This window comes from Chamaea fasciata, unplaced genomic scaffold (assembly GCF_029207755.1).
Source record: "Chamaea fasciata isolate MVZ Bird 193981 ecotype frontalis unplaced genomic scaffold, bChaFas1.0.hap1 SCAF_2, whole genome shotgun sequence".
Taxonomy (NCBI): Eukaryota; Metazoa; Chordata; class Aves; order Passeriformes; family Sylviidae; genus Chamaea; species Chamaea fasciata.
Window position 1 is genome coordinate 95908638 of NW_027094087.1, and position 24235 is coordinate 95932872.

Consider the following 24235-nt stretch of genomic DNA (forward strand, 5'->3'; position numbering starts at 1 on the left):
AAACAGAAATAAGATTGGAAAAATACTTAAGCAGCTAAATATATTTAGAAGAATTGAGTAGAATTCACTAAAACATCTTCCAAAATGATGTGACTGACTATTACAAGTTTAATGTAAGAGTAAAACTGCTGTACTGTTTAGGTGCCCTTATCCCAGCCACCTGGCCAGCTGGTAATTTCAAGTGCCTCCTATAAATCTGGCCCCTAGTTTCAGTTTACTGAAGTCGCTCAGATGCCTGGGAAAGGAAATCTACATATGAAGCAGAGGATAGATGTACTGTTTGGTCTTTGGCCCACTAAGGGCAGCACCAAATTCAGCCCTCTTTTCAGGAACATCCCTTCACTGACTTCTCAGTGCAAATGGTGCTGTGCAGTTTGTCCCTGTCACAGGGCTTGTCCTCTGCCCTGCCCTGGCCAGGGCAGGAAAGGCCTCACTGCTTTCGTTTGAGTTAAGCTGGCACTCAGAACTTAACTTTGAGTTAAGTCACGGGGGGGTTGGTGACTTCTTCATTCATCAACTGCCCACATGGGGGGTGGTGCCAGGGTTTTCCATGGTTTTGCTTCACGGACGTTGTGTCCAATGGAGGAGCTGAGAGATAAGGAGATCAATGAATGTGTTTGCATAGGTTGACTTTTGTGTTTTCAAACACAGTGCAAATCCAAAGTCAAACCTTGTGTGCCAGATTAACAATTAGGAAAAAGGAAAGAATTTTTTTAAATGTTTTTGGTTGGTTTTTAAACGTGGTTGCATTTCTTGATGCTTAGCAGCCCAAGGCATAGATTAGCAACATCACCAATGCTAGCTAAATTAACACATTCAATAACTTCCCTATCCTTTGCTAAAGGGGTGAAATTTTTAAGCTTGCTCACTGTGACACCAGTGTAGCCTTTAGGCCATAACTTGTTTTTATTTCCTTTTCTTCTTCCATTGTCCCTTTGCAAGAAGCCCATGTTACCTGTGTGCCCAGAGTGAGGCTGCTGTTGCAGGGAGAGAGCTGTAAGCAAACAGCAGCTCCTGGATTTTAGCTGAGGTGAGAAACTGCTTGGCTAACCCACTGAAATACTGCAGTAAGAAGGTTTTTCTGGCCAGAAAGCTTTGTGTCCACAGGGACGGGACTGGCAAGGAGTTAGTAATGTGAAGCACTGTATTTATTGCTCCATGCACAGATTCAGAGGGCATCATTTGTATTGCCTGTCTTCAGTCATCTGACTGATGCCCCCAGTGACCCTTGTGAAGAGAGCACCACTCTCCTGTGACTCAGTTCTTTCGGCTCATGGAGGACAGAGTAAGCTTCTTAAATTAGAAGTCAGAGTGTTTTTCCAGCAGAATTTAGTCCACCTGTCTGTGGAAGGATGGCAGTAGTTGTGTGACTCCCCGTGGCCTGGACACACACTCCCTCTCTCACTGTATGTGTGTATATGTGCACAGGTGTGTCACTAAGGATTTGCTGACACCAGCAGCTCAGCATGCACAGTGCTTGTCACCACCCAGTGCTTTAGTTACAAAACCAGACTATTGGTTTTGATCATAATGTATTTTATTTATGAACAGGAAAGGATGACTACATCATCTAATCTCCCTTTCTCTGAATTGCAGACTTATCTATCTGTATGAAATAGAGTAACTTTTGTATGACTGCAGGAATGTCTTGTGTTTTCACAAAAATTCATCTTCTGGGAAAGTTCCACTAAAGCTTGACATCAACAAATGGAGAATCTCTGCATTCTCCTTTGGATAGTTACACTAATGGTTAGTCACAGGTGATGGAAAGCATGTGCTTTATTTCTGATTTGAATTTCTTGTCAGCTTCCAGATGCTGATTTATTTTATGCAAACCCTTTGGTAGATTAACAGGCCAGTTGGTACTTAGTATATTCTCCCAGTGAAAATACTTTGGTGCTGTAATTAGGTCATCTGTCTTTTTTTTTTCTTTTCTTTTTTTTTTTTTTTTTCTGGTAATAAACTATACCAGTGGAACTCTCAGGATATTTCATATTAAAGTACTTTCCACACACTGTTCTAATCACTTTTGCAGCTGTATTCTGTGGTCTCTGGTGATTGGATTATTTTTCAATTTCTTTGTAAATTGTTAAGACCTTACCCTACTGTAAGTAATTATAGGTTGTAATGCTGATATTACAAATGAAAGTTTACAAGAACATTTTTGTCTTTGCCTACTGTTTATTTCAAAGCTCATATTATTATTTACTTCTGTATGAAATCAGATTTGAAGAAACTCTTGTTTTTGAGTAAAACATTGTGGGTAGGGCCATATGATACCATTCGATTATTGCAATCATCGATACATGTATACTCTCACCCAATCACAAGGGAAATATATGTAACTTCTAAGCTTCACTGACACAGGTAATAAAATTATAATAATCATATACTTTCACCTTTAATATGTCTTTTTTACTTTTTGAGTAGAGAGCTAGTATTTGCCAAAAAGTTGTCTTGCAAGGTGTAACCAAAGCATGTCTTACCAAAGGATGTGATTAGCTCTTCCAGCCTGTGTTACCAGTGCTGCCTGCCCTGATGCCTCCTGCCTCTGTAGCATTGTGGCAATATGAATTTAAGGGATCCTGTCACTGACAGAAACCACCAGTGATCGAGTTTATAAGATTCATAAGCAGAACAAATGAAAACATGACCCAAACAGTTTATGAGTATTATTATGACAGAAAGCATTAACAGAACTGCTTCAATAACCCTGATTCATCTGCAGTGCTACAGATGGAGTATATGGTATTCTACAGTGTCCTTTAAACTCCATGAATCTTGCAGAAGCCTTCATTCCAGATGAGCCAGTTATTTACTTCCCTGGCATTTGACATGAAAGCAGCCTCAGTATGTGTTAGTTACTGTAGCATACCCAGTGTAAGGATATTGAATAGAGATAGTTTTAGTATAATAATATTCTTAACAATTTTCCCATAAGACATGGGAAATCCTCTAACTGTTCATTGGATTTTCAGATTTTATATTTACATACAATTATGCTTCTTGAGTATATTGTATTTTGCTCCACAGAAAAATGAGATGGGAGACAAGTTGTTGATGCTGCAACCCTGGCAGTGTTCAAGGCCAGGTTGGATGGAGCTTTGAGCAACTTGGTCTAGTGGGAGGTGTCCCTGCCCATGGCAGGAGCGTTGGAATGAGATAATCTGTAAGACTCTTCAAACCTCAACTGGTCAATGATTCTATAATTTAAAAAATAAATAAATGAAGAGATGAGTTGGAGTGATGAGAACAGTCAACTCAGAATGCCATCTGAGAATTAGACAGGTAATTAGATACATAGCCATGTCGATGAAGATTTATATGCATTTAGTAGACTAACTCAGAAAAACTGTGGATGTCCAGCTGATGCGTTGCTAATAGTTTGTGATGCTTCAGTAGGCAAGTGTTGTCCCTTGTGTAGTCATTCATCTCCAATTAGGATAGATGTAACTCTTTCTGAAGTCAGTAGGTGTATTTAGTTAGATGGTGTATTTATGTCACAATGAAGTAAGTGAGAACATGCTGTAGTACTGCAGACTGAGAATTAGTACTGGATTTATGAAAGCTTTTCCTGATGGTGTGTTTGAATATGTTATCTGTTAAACTGATTATATCATAAAATGATACTTAATGTATAGTTGTGGTTTAACTTCAGCTGGTCCTAAGTGCCACACAGCCACTTGCTCCATCCCCCTACTCACTTCAGTGGGATGGGGAGGAAAATCAGAAAAACATAAAACCCATGTGTTGAGATCAGAAGAATTTAATAATGGAAATAAGTAATTAATAAATAAAATATAATACTAATTATAATGTTAATAAAGATAAAAATGATTTAAAGGGCAATAAGAAACCGAGAGAGAAATAAAACCCGAAATGGACAAGTGGTGCATAATACAATTGCTCACTGCCTGCTGAAGGATGCTCAACCCAGCCCCAGACAGTGAACAGCCCCTTCCAGCCAGCTCCCCCCAGTTCATATACTTGGTGTGACATTGTATGGCATGGATTGGCCAGACCATGACAGCTGTCCCAGCCATGCTCCCACCAGCTTCTTATGCATCTGGTCATCCCTGACTCAGTGTGAGCGCTGCTCACCAACAGCTAAAACATCACTGTGTTACTAACATGACTCTCATACTGAATCCAAAATACAGAGCTGCTAGGAAGAAAATGAACTCTATCCCAGACAAAACCAGGATGATAGTTTTAAAAGCTGTCAGACATTTGTGTGGAAGAGGATAATTAATTTTAAAAGTTTCCATTTACTATCTCATTTCACTTTACAACATTTAATTATTAAATTGTGTAGACAAAAATTGAGCATAAGACTTAAGGATTGAAACGGAAGAATAAGAAACTAGTCAATAAACATGATTCTTGAATGGCAAAGGCAATAGGAAATAAGACTTTACTTATCATGCTTGTTGGCAGGCTTGGAAAATCTCCACATGGGTTTATTATTGCAAATGAATTCCAGGTTGTCTTTCATGTTTGATCTTCATAAAAGCTTGCCTTCAGCCTTGCCCCAAAAACATTCAAGAAGCTGACTTCTTTGCCTACTTGTTCCTTGCACAAAAGTGATGCTCACTCAGTTTCCAACTGGAGGCTTTGTGAGGGAGCACTTTTGTGTGCCACTGTTCTGAGGCAGGGTGCCGCCATTTCAGTCCTGTGCTCAGCAGTAGTTCTGGGTGAATTGTTTGCTGTTGTTATACTTGACCAGAGAGGCTGAAAATTGTTGAGTCAAACTCATGGTATATTAGGATCTTTCCAAGCTCCTCCTGAAAAAGTGCATGGCTTTGCAGAGTGCTCAGATGCTGTGTCTCACTGGGGATTGCCCTCACCTCTATAATTCATTTGGTGATGGGTGTTGGATTTTTTCCTGTTACAGTTTAGCTAAAGCTCCTGCTCTGGGAGCTTGGACCTTGGTGAATGCTGAAAGCAAAAGGAGTCAAGTGCTTGTGTTTTGAGATGATGGGCACTGATTTGACAGGTACCTCTGTTTCTCATTGCAGCCCCCTCAGCTGTCAGATGCAGTGATCTCCATGGTAACTCAAACCCCTAGACTCTTGACAGCAGCCTGCGAGGAGCAGCATTCAGCAGCTCAAGGGTCTCACGACCAGGTAAGCCAAAAGGAATCACCAAAAAAGAGACACCTCTAGTGTGCCACTCCCTGTCCTGTCAGGTTTTTGCTTTCTGAAGTCACCCAGGCAGTCAGGTCCTGTGCACATACGTGATGATGGACTCCTACCAGTGTCGACACTTAAGGCTGTGGCAGTCCAGCTCTCTTGAAGAGAGGCATTTAACAAAAAGTTTGCATTTGTTCAGGGTTGGTTTTTAAGATACACATTGAAGAAGCAAAACAAAGAAATACTGTACAGTTCTTTAAGTGACTTCGGTCTTAAGTAATTGCTGTGGTAGGAAACAACCCCAAAACATGTCAGCAGTAAGATCTGTCTTGGTGCCTACACCACCATCAGTACTGCCCGAGCTCTGACTTTATGCTCGTGCTATCTTACTTTCCTGCAGTAGATCAGAGACAGCTTCTGTGTTCATGTGACATTCATTGGTTCTCTGCAGCGTTTTCAAATTGCTGCTGTGCTCTTTCCAAATGAGTTTCTGTGCTAATAGCAGCATGTGGGGCGTTCTGGTTAAGATCTCAAGAAGGTACAGAATTCTTCTTTTTTTTTTGAATAATGGAGAAATAACAAGATCTTTGCCGTTTTGGGAAAACAGTGCAGGGACTATATAGCTATAATCACTATTCCAGCACCACTAATGCTGTGGACTAAGGTAGTATCTCTGGTCTCATGCACTTACATGTCTGGGAAGTTTATTACTCCCTTTTGTTGTCAGGCTTTGCTGTCATTTGTATTGAGTTGTTTCTATGCCATTAAGATTGTATGTGTTTTGTAAGTCCGTGGCTTCTGTGCACTGTTTTCTGAGTACTACCTGCATTGTTTCTTGCTTGCTACATAAGTCCACTTGGCTGTTATACACTGTCCCCATCGTACAAAGAAACCCATATTATTCTGGATAACAATTCCGCTGCCTTTACTGACCAGTCTGACAATTTTTGTGACATTACTGCTATCAACAATATGTATTTTTGTATCGTGGATGATACTCTTAAACAGTGTTGAGTGAGTATTGGATGTTTTTATTGGAGGAATGTAGAGACTTTTTCAATTATTATTTCCTGTTAACAGATACTTTTTCATATCTATATCTTAATCATATTTGATGATATTGATAATAATTTCTTACTCTGAGTTTTGTGTGGCTGTAAGGTAAATGCTGTTCAAAATTCTGTGTGTTTCATTTATGGAATAAAGTCTGCTGACCAGAGTTTGTAACTTTATCAGATGAATAAATAAAATTCTCTCTTTTATTTAGCAAGTTTCTATAAAATGGCGTTGACTGGCATCAGTTTTTTTCATGTAATTTCCCAGTGAATTTATCCTTTATAAGTTTGGTAGTTATTTTGCCTGAGATTAGTAATGGCATAGAGCTCTATAATTACTGAGATCATACTGCTTACCATCCTCAACTATTAGCAGAAAATGCTATCAGTCTTACTGAATTTCTCTGGTGCTCCAAAATGTATTGAAAATTAGCATCATTGAAATGATCCTCTCACAAACACTTTAAAGACTCTTAAGGCACAAATTATTGCAGTGTACTAATTTAAAGTTGTCTTTTAACATTCGTTTTGGTTACTAACAGCCTCCTTATCTCTAAAAATGCTCTTCTTCTACTTAGAAGAAAGTATGTATTGCTTGTTTGGGGTTTTTTTGTGTAGCGTGTTTCTATTCCTTTAAAACATGAATCCCAAGTTGGAGGTTTTGTGCTGTTTCAGTTAGCCAGATTTGCCTGTGAGAATTAATTTCATTGGGTTTTCAAGTGTAATCTGTATTTCAAGCTAATTACACCCTTCACCCAGAACGGGAATATGATTTTTTTGCCACAGGTTTCCTGTTTTGGGCTATTTAATCATTACCTTTGGTCCCTGGTGGCAGTGGGGTAGGAAGAGCTCTCCACGTTTTTGCCCTTGTACTTTCTCCCAGGGGCAAATTTTTTCCCTAGTTTACTGGGCTAATGAACTTCCATGCTTGCTATTAACTAAACTGTTTCAAATATCAAAATAATAATTACACTCTGGGCCTGTGTATTCAGTATGTATTCAAGCAATAAAATTTGGGAGTGCTTGATGAGTTACTACTGACTGCATGGATTTCTAGGTTACTTCTCTCAGATGAATGTCCTTTACAGTTCTTTTCATGTTTCATAAATATATACTTTACTAGATCATCCAGTTCTCTGATACAGTTTGGTGGTTTGCTTTATCTCAAATTGCCAACAGTGTTTCCTTCTGGGATCTGCTAGCATGTTATCTATATGAATTCAAGACCTTGACATACTGAATTATCAGTAATTTTGAGGAATAATGGTGCTAATAATGTAGAGTACCATCTTCTGTACCCTTTGTCTGGCTCCTAGTGGAGGTGTCCCCAACAGTTAGAATGATAACTATTGATAACTGTTGTTGGTATGATAGGTGTGGCAATGGTATGAGGTCAGCTTTATCAGATTATGTGGGATATGTTGTATGAATGCACAGGGAATTACAGTATTTTGACTAGAAAACCCTCTAAAAAAGCAAGACAAAGCAAAGAGATGAGGTGAAATTAGATGCCGAAAAATAAAAGGTGTGGGAAGTTCAGTTTGAAAAAGTAGGGAAAGTAGGTGTATGCACATCATACCTAGGAAGAAACAGGTCCCCTTTTCCCAGTTTTATGGTTCTTGTATGAATTAGTTACTTTGAATTTAAGAACAAATGGATAGGATGCAATGGAAGGTACTTCAAATATATCAGCGTATCAACAGATTCCTGTTGTTCAAAGAACTTGGAATAAGTGCAGTTTAGGAATGTCACAAATGAAATGTGGTAGTGCAAGTTGTGACTGTTGGTAGAAGTGCAGAGGCACAGATTAATATAAAAAAAAAATCATTATTTTTGTAAAAGTTTCCAGAACAGTATTTTCTCAGAAGCATTCATTTGGTGTGATTGAGAAGGATGTTCTATTATCCATGGTAGCACTGGCATACTTTATTTTGAGGAAATACGTATCTTCTTTTTGTACAAGGGGAACACTGCATTTTATACAAAGAAATTAAGAGACTCTATAATAAACAAAAAGTTTGCTTGCAAATGCATGATTTGGAAAAGTACCATAATACCCCCATGCATACTGTTCTGTAGCAGCTGTAATAATTTTTTACAGTTACTAATTTTTAATGATTTTTCCCCTAATATTTAGAACTTTTTAGGTGATATTGCACAGGCATAGGGTATGGAGGCTTTCTGTATGTTAAATAAAGTTACCGTTGGCACCTGATCCCACCAAATAATTTTATTGGTCAGTCAGATTTATGGACTAGAAAATTAAACTGCTTTAAAATAATATCCTTTATAATTCTGAGGTTTAATTAAGAAACTCTGTATTGATTTTGTTTTCTAATGTTGTTTTTCAAGTGTTGCCATCAAATAGTATTGCATCTGTGGGTGTACACATCAACTATTCATAGAGTGGTTGTTCTTAAAAGTCTAATGGCATCATAACTGTTCACTGAAAAATAGTTAACTGTTGTAATAATATTTTTAAATAAGCATATTTTAAAACAATATGATCATTCTTTATATTTGCAGCCGTTTCATGGCTGAAGTAGAGCTTTATTTGTATATTACTTGGTATTTGTCTTCCTAATTGGTGTGAATCATGGTTAACTGAACTCTTTCATTTTATTAATGAAATACTATTAAGTACTTTTTGGTACTTAGTCAGAAACCAAGTCAGAAAAAAGTATATGTAGCTAGAACATGGACCTATGTGTTTTATATTGTGGTAGAGAGATGAAACTACTATTCCAGTCATAGCTAACTTCTGAAGTACCTGCTTTGAGCCTTTCTCTTACACAGGACAGTTTCTTACACAGGACAGTTTTGAACTACTGCTAGTGGAATAAAATTACTGTGCTGTGTTTTTTTTTTAAATCTTTTGTCTTTAACTAAGGTTGTCTTTAGCTAAGGTTTCAAGGAAGGTTTTCAATGATAGCAAAGAGGATGCTAGCATTCCAAAATGAGGTGGCAAAATGCCTTATCCTTTGATTTTCAATCCAGCCTGGTGATTATTTAAGACGTAGCTCAGACCTTGTGGGACTGAACTGTGATAATCCCACGATCTGCTGATTTGTAGAGCACATTATGATACCACATTCACTGTGCCAGTCACTTGAAAGTGCTCATAAGAGATATGCAAAGTGGGAGAAGGCAATTTTTGTTGTAGTCATTAATAAGTATGTGTTTAGTTCAGCTCGAATGCCAGCTGAAGGGAAAGGTTCATACCCTCATGAGCAAACACTGTGCCACACGGAGGGGGAAGTGGAGCTCTGCCTTGCCCAAAACTGCTCTTTTGGGTTTGCCCAGAAAAGACTTCACACAGGTCAAGAGTGCTTTTTCATTCACTCGAAGTCTGCTTAACTTGTCCGGGCAGAACTGCAGAAAAATGCCCGGGTCAGTGAATTCAGCTTAGGCTGCAGCACTCTTGGGGAGCTCAGGTATTTATTTCTTTGGGCAGGTACTGTGCACACAGTGTGTGTGCAGCACATTCCAGAGACACGGTGCCTTCTGTGACCTGCCTGTAATGAGGGACTGTGTATGTGCAGAAAATCGGCTGCTTCCCAAACAGAGCTAGGAGAGTTTTCCTCTGAGGACAAATAGGATTTTCTGCTTTTTAAAGGTTGATTCAAACAAAGCTTTTATTTTAAACTGAATTATTTTACCATATCATGGTGTAGAAATGGAATTACTACAGGCAGTCTAGTTAAACGTGCTCCTGAATAATTTGAATGTCTCATGCAGCTATCCCACACAGAAACAGGACAGATAATATAATTGTTTTTTCAAGAAGTTGTTAATTAAGCCTTGGAGATGTACAGGATCTAAATGTATTTCCATTCACATTTTTGTATGACCTTGTTCCTGTCTGAACTGCTTTGATTTAATGGAAGATGAATATAATTGATGAACAAACATACTGTTATATAGACAGTACATGCTAAAAATTTGTGCCCAATATACAGATTAACATCAGTTAATTTCAGAAGAAATTTTGTCTTCAAGCAGCCTGTGAACAGTTTCACCTGGAATTTTACTGTCTGGTCTACACTCTAAATGCTGTAAATGAAGAGAAATAAAATTATTATTTTTTCTCTAAAGTTTACTTAATGTAGTGGTGAAAGTTAAGACATAGTTCTTTGATGTAAATTGGAGATATTTCCGGTATAATTAATCAAAATGGATTTGCAAACGTGGTCATCACTGAAACTGTGTTTTTACTTACACACTGTGGACACAGGTTCACACTTGGCTTTGTAATCAAGGACTTTGCCCCCAGATTGGGTTTTTTTCACAAATGTGAATACAGTGATTAGTAAAGTTGTTGTAATGGCATATTTGGAAAGTGAGTGATTACCACAGAAAAAGCTGAGGTGATTTAAGGTATCGCAGAGCCCACGCCTGAGCTGCAAAAGCAGAGCTTTCAAGTTCCCCGACTGTTTTAGTGCCAAGTCCATTCCCAGCCACCTCTTGCTGAAGTCTCTTAAAATGACCAGGATGTTCTAACTTTAAAGAATGCAATGAGAGATCAGTCAGTCTTTAGCTCTGGTTCAGCTGTCAGGGACAGTAAACTCCAGGTAAGGAGCAGAGGCAAACATCTGCATTACGCCTGGTTTTACACCGGTGCCACCATTTCTGCAGTAGGTCCCAAAATAGTCTTTTATTGACTTGCCCAGAGCCTTTGAATAATCTCTGCTGTGTTCAGACCTTCACATGTGAGGTGTCTACTCAGGGTCATATAGTGCTGCATCTTCTAATAAATGGTTCTGGAGATTGGGTTAATATGGATGGCACCTACTCAGAAAATATCAGGGGAGCAGGGAAGGCGCTCTCCTGAACATCTCTGTTGTAACAGAACGAAGTGGGTGTGTAATTTTTGTTATGTCTGAAATGGTTAACATTTTTTTTATTGGTTGCTCTGTGAGCTACAATGTGATTTAGCAGGCATCCCAAATGTCTGTAACATGAATTGTGTTTATCGTCAACCTAAATCAGTTTAAATAAGCTTAGTTCAACTGATGCATACACAAATTAATTTTCCCTTTTATCTAACCAGCTTGCAGTCCTAATAAACAGAGTAATCAATCATAGCTGCCTTAATCTATAGCATGATTGTATATCTCTGATCAAGGAAATGTAGAATAATTTCTCTCTAGTCCCTACTTAGTTCCAAGGTTTCTGGATACAATGATTAATCTTAACCATTTTTACATTCCTTGATAAAAAAAAAAAATTCTTTCCTTTTTTTAGTTTGTATGTTTAAAGGATGATTACATTCTACATTTAAAAGCTAATTTTCAAAGTATAAGGTATTTTTGTTTCTTCACTGCACAAAAAAGAATGCCAGTCTGACTCAGAGAACCCTTTGTAAATACAATGGCAATGATACCATGCTTTGAACAGTTTGTACTGTGTACTCATCCTTTTTAGTAATAGCTGGTTTGAGGCCACTGGCATCTTCCTTACTGATTGAAGTGATTCCAGGACTCTGGCTAGACATTTTCTCTCTTCATTGAATTATAAAGTGCCAAGCAAAACCTGAGGTTAGCTTCATGTGAGATGCTAGAAAAAGCTCAAACAATTCCCTTTAGGTCATTGGCCTTCAAATAATGTTTTAACTTTTATGCTGAACTATTTACACTATATATCAAGTGTCTTTAATCTTTAAATATTATACATACATAGTATATCACACATTGAGTAATATTTTTGTCTGGATAGGCAATTATTAAAAATATATATAAAACATGACATTTATTTACAGTCACATTTTACAGCTTGATAGTGCAATTTTGCCTTTGGTAACCAATTCTGCCTCTTGAAACTGCAAAATACATCAAGGAAGAAACTTTATGTTTTCCGTGGTTTATCTCTAAATGTATGTTTAGAATATGTCCCATTAAGTGCAATTGATAATATTAGGAAAAAAGCAGTCTGTATGAAAAAGTATTCCTACAGTAGTAGTTATTAGCAATTTCTGGACTGCTAGTTTAGAAATACTGTTCCAAGTCAAGGTATAGCAAGGAGTTGTCATTGAGATGAATCTTTTCCTCTGTATTAAAAATAGAGCATCATTATGCAAAATAATAATTCTTTTACTGGCACAAAAGAAGGGTGCAGTGCACCTTTTTGAATAAACATTGTAATATGGCCCTAAACAATAGTCCGTATTCGTGTTCCTTATGTGATTCTATTCCATGAACACAAATACTAAGTATCTTTGGTCATTTAAGAGTCAATAGTTTGCTTCAAAATTTGACCTCAAGTCTAAATTAATCTCATGTATAAAAATAAACTACATCAGGTTTTAGAGCAATAATCTCATTTTGCACTTCTAGTTTCATGCCTTTTTCTTTTTTTTTTTTTTTTCAAATTCTTTATTTTTAAGTCAAAAGTTCAGCTGTGTTAAAATATGGCTAAGTCTAAACTTGGTATCTGAAATGACATGAGGTCTTTCCTGCCATGTTTTCACAAAAGATTTCCTCAAACATTTCCAGATAAATTATTTCATTCCAATATTTTGTTTATTTCCTTATTTTAAAGAACTCCAGGTTCATGTCAAGCTATTAATTATAGCTGGATGACTCTATTTTAAACAATTTAAGTTGATAAATGTTGTTTAGTAGTAAACTGGTGAAGCTGTTTTTCCTTGTAATGTATGCACGCATTTAATTTCTCTCTAGAAACTGATAGGGCTTTGTAAATTATCTGCTTGAGAGTAAGCCCAAATCTTTTGAATTTAACCTAATTAGATAATGTTTTGGAAGTCTGTTAATATATATAGTCTTTGCAAGCTCAAAGACTGAAAATTCTCCCCATTACGTACGTGTTTAAAATTATGCAGGGATCATTTAAAGAAAGAAAAGTAACAAATACTATATCAGTTTTTAAAATAATAACCTAGGCCAGAGCAGCAAAAGTTAAGGAAGCAAAGCTATTTGTGGTGCCATCAATGTGAAAATTGTGCTCCAAGGAATAATATCAGTAGATGCACTTGGGTCAGGGAAGTTAAGTGAAAGAGGAGGAGGGAATGGTCTGACAACCCTGGCTGGGAGGCCTAAGCCTGGGGATCCTCTGAATTTCTCTTCTCCATAGATGTTAGATTAGCTAGCGTGGCCAGAATCAAAAAATGAGGGGGAAAAAGCCTGGGTATTAAGCCTGCTGTTACTGCCTATTACCGGTTTTGTATAAATACAAATTTGTCAACTGTTCTCCCTATTTGTTTGTCCTATTAATTAGCCACCTTTCTTTACATTAACTTTTTAAATCAAAGTTGTGTTTTGGGAATTTGCAAAGTCTCCTTAGACTCTCCAGAGTTTCCATTTATCTTGTGGATATTATTTCTGTCCTTCCCCAAAGCTTTCGTGGTGCCATGTCCCTCAGAGCTCTCTTCTTGCTTTGGTCATCTGTCCTGTAATCAGTGAATGCTCTTGCCTTGCATACAGCAGCTCAGATGAAGAGTATGTCAGCTTTGTTGGAGTCCAGCCTCTTGGCACATGTTTTCTCTTGACTCTTAAGTCAGGTTTGGATTAGGATTTCACAGGAGAGTGAGCATTAAGAACTCACTGATAGGTAATGATCTGCATCATTATATTATGTTTTGTGTTCCTAATATTTTGACCCAAGAATATTGGAGATAAATGAGATAGTGTTTGTGTTGATTTATACCACTGTTGCTGTGCAGCAGAAGAATTGTATGTCCCTTTGAAAGAGAGCAAAATAGGAGTGGCCTTGTTTTTACAGGGATGAAGAAAATAAAATTTCTGGTACTGTGGCAAGTGTTACTCCTGGAGTGGATTTGCTGATGAAATCTTCCAGGTGTATGGCTTTTGCTGTGGCTTTGTCCCATTTGCTGGAGTTAACTACTAAAGTCAGCCCCAGGGCTTGTTTACATAATTGTAATAATGCTTTTCAGTGACTCTGGAGAAAGTTTACACAGCAGATTTTATTCATTGTGTGATATCTTTGTGTTCTGGAAACTTGCATCGTTCTCTTTATTGAACTTTTTTTCCTGTCTTGAGAAGATACCAGAAGCTTAAAATGAGTGATTTTTTTTCTAAAACCCTTGCAAGTACAGCAGCTCTCAGTCTGCTATGAAGATGTCCCCTCGGAAGGCAGGTGCAGAGCTGTTTGCCACAGCCAGATGTGACCGCGCCGTTCTAAATTAAATTTACCCGAGATGGTTAGCAGGGTAAGCTAATCACATCACTTGCACCATTTGATCTGCTCCCATTCCCTTTCATTATCCAAGCTCATTTAAACTGCTTTAAACTAGAACTGAACTGATAAAACAGATAAATTCATACATCTGTGATCACGTTTCCCTGCTCTTGTTCTTTGTATTATCTGAGCCTAAAAACTAGACATAAAACAGCCTAAAATTTATCGTATACTGTACCTTGTTCTATTAATTTAGCCACTCTTAGTTTTTGTTTTGAGCAATGCAGAATAGCTTTTCATTGCCATGTAGTATTTTTAACTAATATAGCAAATGAAAACTAACATTCTGCCCTTAGAGTTACCTCATTTCCTTATGGGTAATGGCCAATATATAAGAAGTTGTTGGGGCATTGCTTTAAAAGCACTGTTGCTTTTTTTCATAGTAATTAAACACTTGAAAACAACAGTCATTTCCTGTGGATGGTGTGTAATCTCTACATAATTAATGGGCTTTTCAGCCCAGTATTGGAGTAAAACCAGTCGATATTGTGTTCCTCTATCCCCAGTTGTATTACACCAGATTAGTACACTGAATGGTAACTAAACAGACGTGGGAGCAGAAAAGAACTGGGCTATTAGGAGAATTCTTATGAACCTCTTTCTTCCCCTGCACATTTGAAAAGCTGTCATTTTTAGTTTTGGTTTGCTCATCAGTGATGTTCAATTGTCAGTAACCCATCCTGAGGTCTGAATTGTGCCGTTGAGTCTGTGCCCTCTGAAATACCTTTGAACTGGCAGCTCCGGAAATCAAGCAGCTGAAGGTTAAGTAGTCACTGGGACTTGATTCCTGATTAGTTTTGCAGGCATTTTTAATGCTTTTTCATCTGATAAGTAAATAACTACTTAAATTAGGCCCACCAAGCTGAAACAGAGGTAAAAGGATGAGGTCAAGACTTAAAGCAAGATGTGGTTGCTTACTGTATGTAATACAGATAGGACTGGATTCTGCAGAAGCCTGGGGCTTGGGAAAGGGCTGACAGGGTGCCTCTTTTTTTCCAAGTGAAATTACTTACCTCTTGGAGCTGACAGGACAGTTGAAGTATTTCTGAATACGTAAAGAATTGGGAGGAAGTTGCAAAATGTTTTGTGTGTGCTGTGCTTAATGGTGAGCTATCTTTTGAAAGATTTGAACTGAATGTTGAGCATATTGAAACAAGTTTACTCCCCTCATGTTTAAAGGCTATTTGATTACATTAAAGGCTAAATTATGGCTTTGAATTTGCATACAGATTTTGGAAAGTAACAGCATAGCTTCCAGCTGAGATATCTGTCATATATGAGTGTCTCCCCCCAATGCTGCTGCTAGTGCACATCGTAACAAGTGAGTGTTTGCTGCATTTTTGACTATTAGTCATAGTCCATGCTGATAAAAGACAGACAGATCTATCTCACCTTCCCTGTGAAACAGACGAATGGTTGAGTAAGTTTTGGTCAGATACAGCTGTTTGTATCTATGGCAACAACACTGCAAAAAGGGGTATTGAAGCATTACCCCTGCAAATTAGAGTTAATTTCACTTTGACACAACTTCTTATTAGCAGTAATGTGCAAGAAAAAAACTGCAGCAGGTTGACCTTTGGTTTCCTGAAGTCAATTTTATTCCCACTGACTATGGCAGTAATACAATGAAAAACAACATAAAATCCCAAGTCTGTAATACCATTTGTTCAACAGGCTTTGCAGGCCATACAGGAAGAAGGGCAAAACCTGGCCAGCAAGGCCACAGTGCTGTATTAAATCTGCTCAGCCATGGCTGAGCTCCCCACAGTCGAGTTCTACCATTCCATAAAGTGTCCTGCAGCCTCCTGGGGTCACCTGCACTGTGGTGACAGCTGGGACTCTCCAAGCTTCCAGCCCCTGGCTGTCAGGCTCCACAGGGGTTTCAGCAAGGAACAAACTACAAGGCATATGAATACCATTATTGTACACTTGGACTTCATGATCCTAAAGGTCTTCTCCAACCTAAATGGTTATTTTATTTCATGTACTGCTTTTAGCTCCAGATCTTCTATTGCCGACATTACCTGTAAAAATTGAAAATGAATTTTTGTGTACTTTTTTATGCTACAAATATTTCCAGATTGAACCAATCACTCTTTCAATGGTAGTGGTAAAAAGTGACTGCAGGTCATTTTTTAAGTGACAGTAAGCAGATGACAGTGATCATTATACCATTTCCTTTTTTTTTTCTCTTTTTTTTTTCTTTTATTTTTCTGTCAGTTATCTAATTAATGCTACTTGGGATAGAGGAAGTCAGGTATTGATTTCAGCAGATACTGTAAATGTTGCCAAGTTTAGTCAGCTGTGTCTTGGAAATAGAAAACTGTTAATTTTCAGCCACCCCAGCATATTCATTCTGAATACCCCAAAAACTAAGGAGAAATAATGAAGTTTTAAAAGCATGGCAAAGAACTGAAAAAAGGCAAAAATAATTGTGGGATGTGACGTAAGAAAGAGTGAGCTCAGAAAGTGGATAAACACATTTTTCTGTGCACTTACATGCAGCCCCTTGCATCCCTCCTCTTTGTCCTTGTGAACTGTGTCTTCCTTACAGCTGAAAGCAGTGAGGTTCTCTGAGTACCTCGGGATCACTGTCATGCCCCTGCTTCACTTGAGAGCCATAAAGTCTCATCCTTTACTTTAATAGCTCCAGTGGGTTTAGTCAAGAGCTTTAATAAATGTTCTTTGGGAAAGAGGCTTTGGCTTTACATCTCTTGTCAGAGGGACTTGCCATATTGTGCAGCAGCTAAAAATTAACTACTAATACCAGCAATGAAAACAAGGAGAGTAAAAAAGGCAAGAATGTGTGTTTCTGCAGTTGTTGGAAAATGGATTATACTTTCAGAATTTCATTCTCATCTACTACGGCAGTGCTTCTGCTCTTATTTTGTTGCTTTTCTGGAAGATGAACAGAGGGAATATGGAGATAAGCAATTGTAAAGGGAGTTTTTGGTTGTCTAAGCACATGCACAAATTAAATTTCCCCTCCCCTGCTTCTTCTGGCTATCTGCCAATTAATAATTTGAATTAACAGGATCTGGAAGGTTGGAAGTGTGACGAAATTCAATCAACCTTGAATTCAAAGTCAAGGCTGATTTTTTTTATTGAGAAGATGAAGTGTCTTGAAGAGAATTTTGAAAGTGAAGATATTCGTAGTTTATAGCTTTTGATAAGGCTTGCTTTATCATTTGGGGATTTTGTTTCATTTTTTCTGTGTGTTTTGTCCAGCTAATTACCACGAAACACTGGTGAGATTAATAAATCCTAAGTGAACTATTATAAAACAGTTTTCAGTGAGATCTAAATAAAAAGTTGTATTTCCCAAGGTTGCCGAGTCGGAATTGAGAATCTAATGTAATCTTTGGGAATCACTCTTCAGCCTAAACTGCATAGTTTTTCTCATTATTTTGAATTGCAAAACACACTTCATTAGGAGAATATGAAAGAAATTTGAAATATTTTCTCTTCATTTTGGTGCTCAAATGACAGTCTTATTTGCAATTTTCAGTGTTGCAGGTGTTTTTCTCTTAGCATGAAATGGTTTAGAAAGAGTACAAGACCAAACATATGACTTGGTGCAAAGGACAACATCTCTGGATAAGACTGCTTTTCTGGATTTTGTTGTATTCCAAGCTTTTAAGGCAAGATGAATTGTGTAGGACATGAAAACAAATTTGTTTCTTTTCAACACATTTTTAAGCTCATATAAATAGACTTTAACAAGTAATTGCTCTCTGGATTTACTGTGAATTTCATTTACTGCCCAACTCACTTGTGTGGTCAAACTGCATTATTTAAGGTGATATCTTAAGAGAGATTGTAAAACCTGTGTGAATTTTTTTTTTTCTAAAAAAAGGATTTCTCTTTACTTAAATACAGGAAAATGTTTTAGTGCATATAGCTCTCTTACTATATAATTCAATTTTTTTCCTTGATTATTAGATACAACTTACACCTGCATTGCTGCCTTTGCACGGTATTCACACTAGAGCAGAGACGTTTTCAGTGGCAGGAGCAGTGCTGTAGTGGACAGAGCCACGGCAGGAGTCCTCAGGGCTGCCAGATGATACCTGCCCGTCATCTTTCACTCACCAGAGCCAGCTTACCTAGGGCTCACTGAAGCTGACAAAGCACACCTTTCCACATGTAAAGCAAGGTTGCAAAACAAATCTGCAGTTGAACCAGACTTCAGAATCAGACATCCCGATTTTTATCCATTTGGTTCTGTTCGTTGGTGCTGTTTAGAGCAAGGCAGCACCTTATACAGTGCTCAGACTTCGCAGCTGAGGGGTGACACCAGGGTCCCCTGGGGATGTCAGTCTCCAGCCAGACTGGACTGAAGGCTTGTCATAACTCCTCATCCAGGAACAGCCTGCTTCCACACACCAATGTCCATCCCTGCCCAAAGCAGGTCAGAGCTGAGGAGAAGGAGCAAAGTTGGGCAGTGAGACCCACATCTCCTACCAGGCTGCAAGCCAGAGCGAGCACAAAACTGAGAATTTCATTCTGCCTTCAGCCCTGGTCTCTGTAGCTAAGCCAACCAAACAAAAATGTGTCTGTGGTTCCAGTAGTAGTTTACAGGCACGGTTCAGCTATCCAGGAGTGGCATATTCCCTTTTAGTGTGTTACGGGGCATTTATTTTCCTTGGTTGTGAAGTCAGAGATTAATGTGTGACTGGATCAAGTACCAAATACGCTTTTAAAACTGTGGAGAGTTTTGAACACAGTGAAGGAAAATGTCAATTCTCTGTCGAAGTATGGACCAAGGAGTTAAATACTGGAAGATGTAATTTGGACTTCAGACAGAGCAGTTTTCCTATGAGTCCCTAACAGAGACAGAAAACAATGTTCTTTAGTGAATTTTATTATAGCACTGTACTAAAGTTACAAAGTTGTTCCAAGTGAGAGAAAAAAGACATGTTGCATCTTTTGTGTGTGTGTCCCATGGCTTGTTGCGTACTGTCACTTTTTTGTTATATTTGCAGCTCCATAAAATTATTCTCATCTTCCATATATAAAAGTATTTGAAACCAGCATGCCATTCATCATCATCAACAGAAACAATTTCTCTTTAAGTTGTTGTAAGTTGATGTAACGTCCAGAGCAGGAGCAGAATATGAAAACCAGTCTAGCAAGTTCCTGGAATAGCTGTTGTACAGAAGTTGTTATTTGCTGCCTTGGTTACAAGTCCAAGGCCTCAGGCATTTTCTGTCATGTGTCAGTGCCCCTCGTTGATGTGTAGTTTGGTTTCACTTATGGCCTGGAGCCACAAAGTAATAAGCCAAACAGGGCAGTTGAAGCACCAAGGGCACCTCAGGTTCTTTCCCGATCTGATATTCTTGGGTAGATAAACTCTTTACTTGGGCTACCATGGGTACCATGGGCTTCACCTCTGTGGTCTCCCAAACTACAGTTGTGCTTTGCTATACTTTACTGTGGAAGGAGCCTTCAGAGGCTACGAGCATCTTGGCAGTGTCAAAATTGGTTTTACTGTATCTACTAATACTCTGTATGTCCACTTCCGTGAATTGCTGTACAGGTGGTAAGTTAGACATTTTTCTGAGCAGCATTCTGTCCAAATAACTGGTTATCCTCAAAAAGGAATGTAATTCATGGTTTCTCTTGGCTTTCCTAGAGGTATTTGATTGTTGTGTTTCAGTCAGGTGGTTTTAATAACACTGAGGTCAAATATTTGAGTGTGGACTTTTTTATTAGTACTTCCAAAACTTTGTGAAGGCAGCCTCAAGGGAATTTTTTGGAAGAGTTTGGAAGAGTTTTTTGGAATTTTCAGATGCTGACTGTCAGTAGTATCTCCAATATAATTTCAGAAATAGGTGATAATGGCTGACTGTTTGCTGTCGAAATAGAGCTGGGACCGTAAGTACTATTCAACGCCTGAACGCAAATGCCTGGTCACATTTCCCTTTGGAAGCAGCAGATAACTAGACTGAAGTGAAACTGAAGACAGTGTGTTTCTTATGACACAGATTGGACTCCTGCCAATGACAAATTTCAAGGTACATTGTGAAAATGAAACGATGCAGTGCTAGCTGAAGTGCACGACATAACTATGAATAGATGTACCCATGTGTACGACACAGCTCCTACCTTTCTGTACTTGGAGAAAACTGTTTCACATGCACCAAGGTCGACAGAGTGGTTGTATCCTGCGAAGCTCATGTCATGCATGAAAGTACATAAAGACCATCTGGGAACTATAAAAATAGCCTGTCCTGGCTGGATGATTTGTGTGGTGGCCAAGGACTGATATGCTCATTCAGGAAATGGCAAAACAATGTCAAACTTGTTGGGAAATAACCAGGCTTATTTTCATCCTTGAGAATGGCCTGGTATCTCATGGAATGAAATACACAAGGAGACTTTCAACCACAGGTTTCTGAATACCCTGAAGGAGTCCGTGTGAACTGAAGTGGTTCAGTGCAGGCAGTGGGAAATGCTAAGATTGTTCTTAGTACTTTAAGATTTCAGTTTGGTATATCTGAGAAAGACTGAGAGCAATACTAGAGTTTAACTCATATCTTTGGGGTTTTTTTAAGTTTTTACACTTTTGAAGAGGCTTTTAAATGTGTTTAGATTAGGTTATATCAATTAATCATTAAAAAAAAAGCTGACCACATGCTGGTCAGCCTTATTCAGCTATCTCCAAATGGTTTATATAATGATCTTGTGTGAAGATGGTTTATAAAGCAGGACTGAATTTTTTTAATTGACCCACAGGAATTCAAGGCATACAATCTAAATCTGGGTAACATTGGCCAAGATTTTTTTTTTTTTAACTTAGTCTAGGAAGGATGATTCTAAAATGGATGATATCTATAAACAATGAAACTCAATTTCAGCCTTTCTGTGAAGCAGAAGAAATAGAGATGTTAATAATGACTGGTTTTCTGACGAGCATTTAATGTGTCATGGGTGTCACAATAGCAGCTTCTGAGCACAGTTTTAATGAGGTTATCATACCTAAATGTCTTCTGTAGAAGCCCTTAACCTGAACACTGACAAGTCTGTGTCCTGATTGTTATTGTTAATGGATATGTTAGATAAAGCTATGTTCTCCAGCCACATCAGGCAGTCCAGGCACTATTTTAAATGCTGTTTGGAAGTCTAGGAGATGCTATTAAGAGAATGTCTGTAAACCACCTCCCTGGTCTGGTTTAACACTGAGCATCTAATTATTGCCATGCATTTTTGACCTCAGAACTGCCATTTTATATATTTTTTTTAGACAATGTATTAGTCTGAAGGACCTGGATGCTATTCTGTTACAATATATTGTGAGTCCTCTAAAGGCTTGTTCTGCCACTTATTTATATTACCTACCAGCAGAGTGGTGTGTACAGACAGGAAATTCTGCTGTTCCCCATTATTTGAGCAAAAGCTAACTAGTTTTTTTCACGCTTTTGTCTAAACTTGGATCAAGATTGGAGATTTGAAAGGACCATGCCATTGCGTCCCCAATGCCTGCACTGGCAAATTTTGTTTGTTAACTTATGCCACACTCAGCCAAAATTTAATCTGGTCTGTGGGAATTAGGAACAGCTGTAGACGTCAGAGGGAGTTTGATTTCTGAATTAACACAAGATTTGAGAAATACTCATAGCTCTTCGGTCTCCTGTTTGGTTTTTTTTTCATCATTATAATTATATAAAGAGGAATGATGCACTTTTTTTGACTGTGGAAGAACATACAGGATATACTTGGTACCATGAGAAACTTGTTTTTTTCTATTTTTCCAGAGTTACAAGAGGATTTAGTGTGGAAGAATCTGTTCTTTCTTCATATGAGGATAGTTTGATCTTCTATCTGAATGAAGGCAAAATCTTCAGAATAGCATTTTCACATTTAATATTAGTTATAGTTCAGATCTTGTGTTGAGAATACTTACTTACACTGTAGTTTTTTATTTTTCCCTGTGTAATCTCTTACTTCTGAAAGTGACGTGAGTGAGTATTCTGCTTATACCTGAAGAAAATGGATGATTTCTTGAATGAAGGCAGAAAGGTAATTTTGCATAAGAGGTATAGTTACAGGCACCTGTTCCCCTGGTGAAAAAAATGTAACAGATTTATTCCACTTGCTGAATACAAGTCTTCATTCATGTGTGATCTTGTGGAGAAGGAGAAATTGAAGCTGGGTTTTTCCCCCAGGTTTCTTGAGTGGTTTCAAGTGAGAGAATGTAGTGTGGGTGTTTCAGGAGTTGTGAAATCTTTGGAATACCGACTTGAAGCAGAAGCAATTGTGCAACTTTCCTGTCTTATAGCCTCACCTGTAATCAAAGTAAATGATGTTTCCTAAATACCATTAAAGGGTGCAATTAAACAGCAGGAATTAAATAGGAAAGCATTTCTTTGTTCTTGGAATGGAGCCTCTCTTTAGCTGCCATTCTCATTCAACATGGCTTTCACTGGGCCACATCCCACACGTGGCAGCCTCTTCCTTCTTTGCTGTGCCTGTGTCCTTGCCTAGTCATTGAAGCTTTTCTTCCATGTCCCCAGGATGCATGACCATGTGCTCAGTCCTGCCCATCAGCTCTCTCACCGTGCAATTTGCCACCAGTCTCCTGAATTAAAGCCCTACACTTCAAGCTTGGCTCAGACTTTGCCCCATGCGCAAGTTCACAGTGTCTCTCCTCAGGCTCAGCTCGTTGGTTCCAGGGAGAAGCTCAGGAATAGGATTTGTGTGTTATATGTTTCTGTGTCTTATGGATTAGTGAATGTAAGCATCGTGTAAATAGCTTACCCCTCCAGCTTCCCTTCATAGGCATTGTAGCAACTGGCTTTTAAATGACTTCATATAAGCACAAAAATTATGTTAAAGTGTCTTTATAACCAAAAAGGATCCTTCTAAAAATTAAATAAAAGTTGTAATTTCACTTTATATAAGCTAATTGCTGCAGTTTAAAAATAGACCTCCTGCAACAGAATATTTTCTTAGAAAAATGATTGTAAGGGTTGAGACATGATATTATTCTCTCACTGGCTTGCTCACATGAAGTAAAATAATTTTAAGGATCTCATCTGATATTAATAGAAACCCATTGCATCTTAGTGACTTTATATGTCTTACAGAATTGTTTGCAAATTTAATAATATAAAGAACTGGACCATACTTAGTGATGAAGTAACAGCAACACTGTGATTGCATTTATGGTGCTGTTGGATTCACCACAACTCATTTTAAGTCAGTGATTTGTTTGTTACTTACTTCTACCTTCTCACTTGTAGAAATATATTTGACTTCTTGACCCCAGGCTTTTCTTTCCTCCACTTCTACCTTATAGTAAAAAATACGCAACTCAGTCAAGTGGTCAGTCATCAGAAGATGATTGTGCACTTGAGCCATCACCATGAGCATGTCAGCCACCCTCTGCACAAATTAAGAAGAGCTTTGTGGAAGTTCAGTAGATAGGATGGATGCTACTGCTGTAACCAAGATAGAACCAGAAGGAACTGAAAGTTCAGGTAAAGGAGGACTGGGGGGGCAGGTGAGCAGCTGACACAGGGATGGATGTTTCTAGTCTTTTCTTAATACATCAGAAGTATTAGGCAGGTGGCCTAGTTTGAGGTGGAACTAGAAAGACTGTTGTTAGTTTTGCTTTTTGAGGAGCAGTAGAAATTGTTCTGTTCTTGTTACTAACAGTTGAAATCATCAGAGAGGCTAGAGATACGAATTTGTGAAACATGCTTCACATTTGTGTTCACCTGGTGTCACAAATGGAGTCTGGTCCTTCACTTTGGAAGGGAATGGATGTGGCGCCGTACAACCATAATGGTTGGACTGTTGATGACACATCCTGAGAGCCTCTGTGTAGCA

At 38.2% G+C, this 24235-nt stretch overlaps 1 protein-coding gene across 3 annotated transcripts in view; it reads left to right on the forward strand.

The window, feature by feature from the left end:
• The window catches only part of TBL1X (transducin beta like 1 X-linked), a 191870-nt gene that overhangs the window by 99025 nt on the left and 68610 nt on the right, over positions 1–24235 (forward strand). For 2 of the 3 annotated variants that reach the window (XM_066176796.1, XM_066176797.1), the window contains exon 3: positions 5019–5126. The gene's annotated coding sequence lies outside the window, so the exon portion shown is untranslated. Of the gene's footprint in view, positions 1–3230; positions 3289–5018; positions 5127–24235 lie in introns of those variants that run through there. The other variant, XM_066176798.1, reaches the window with a different exon arrangement.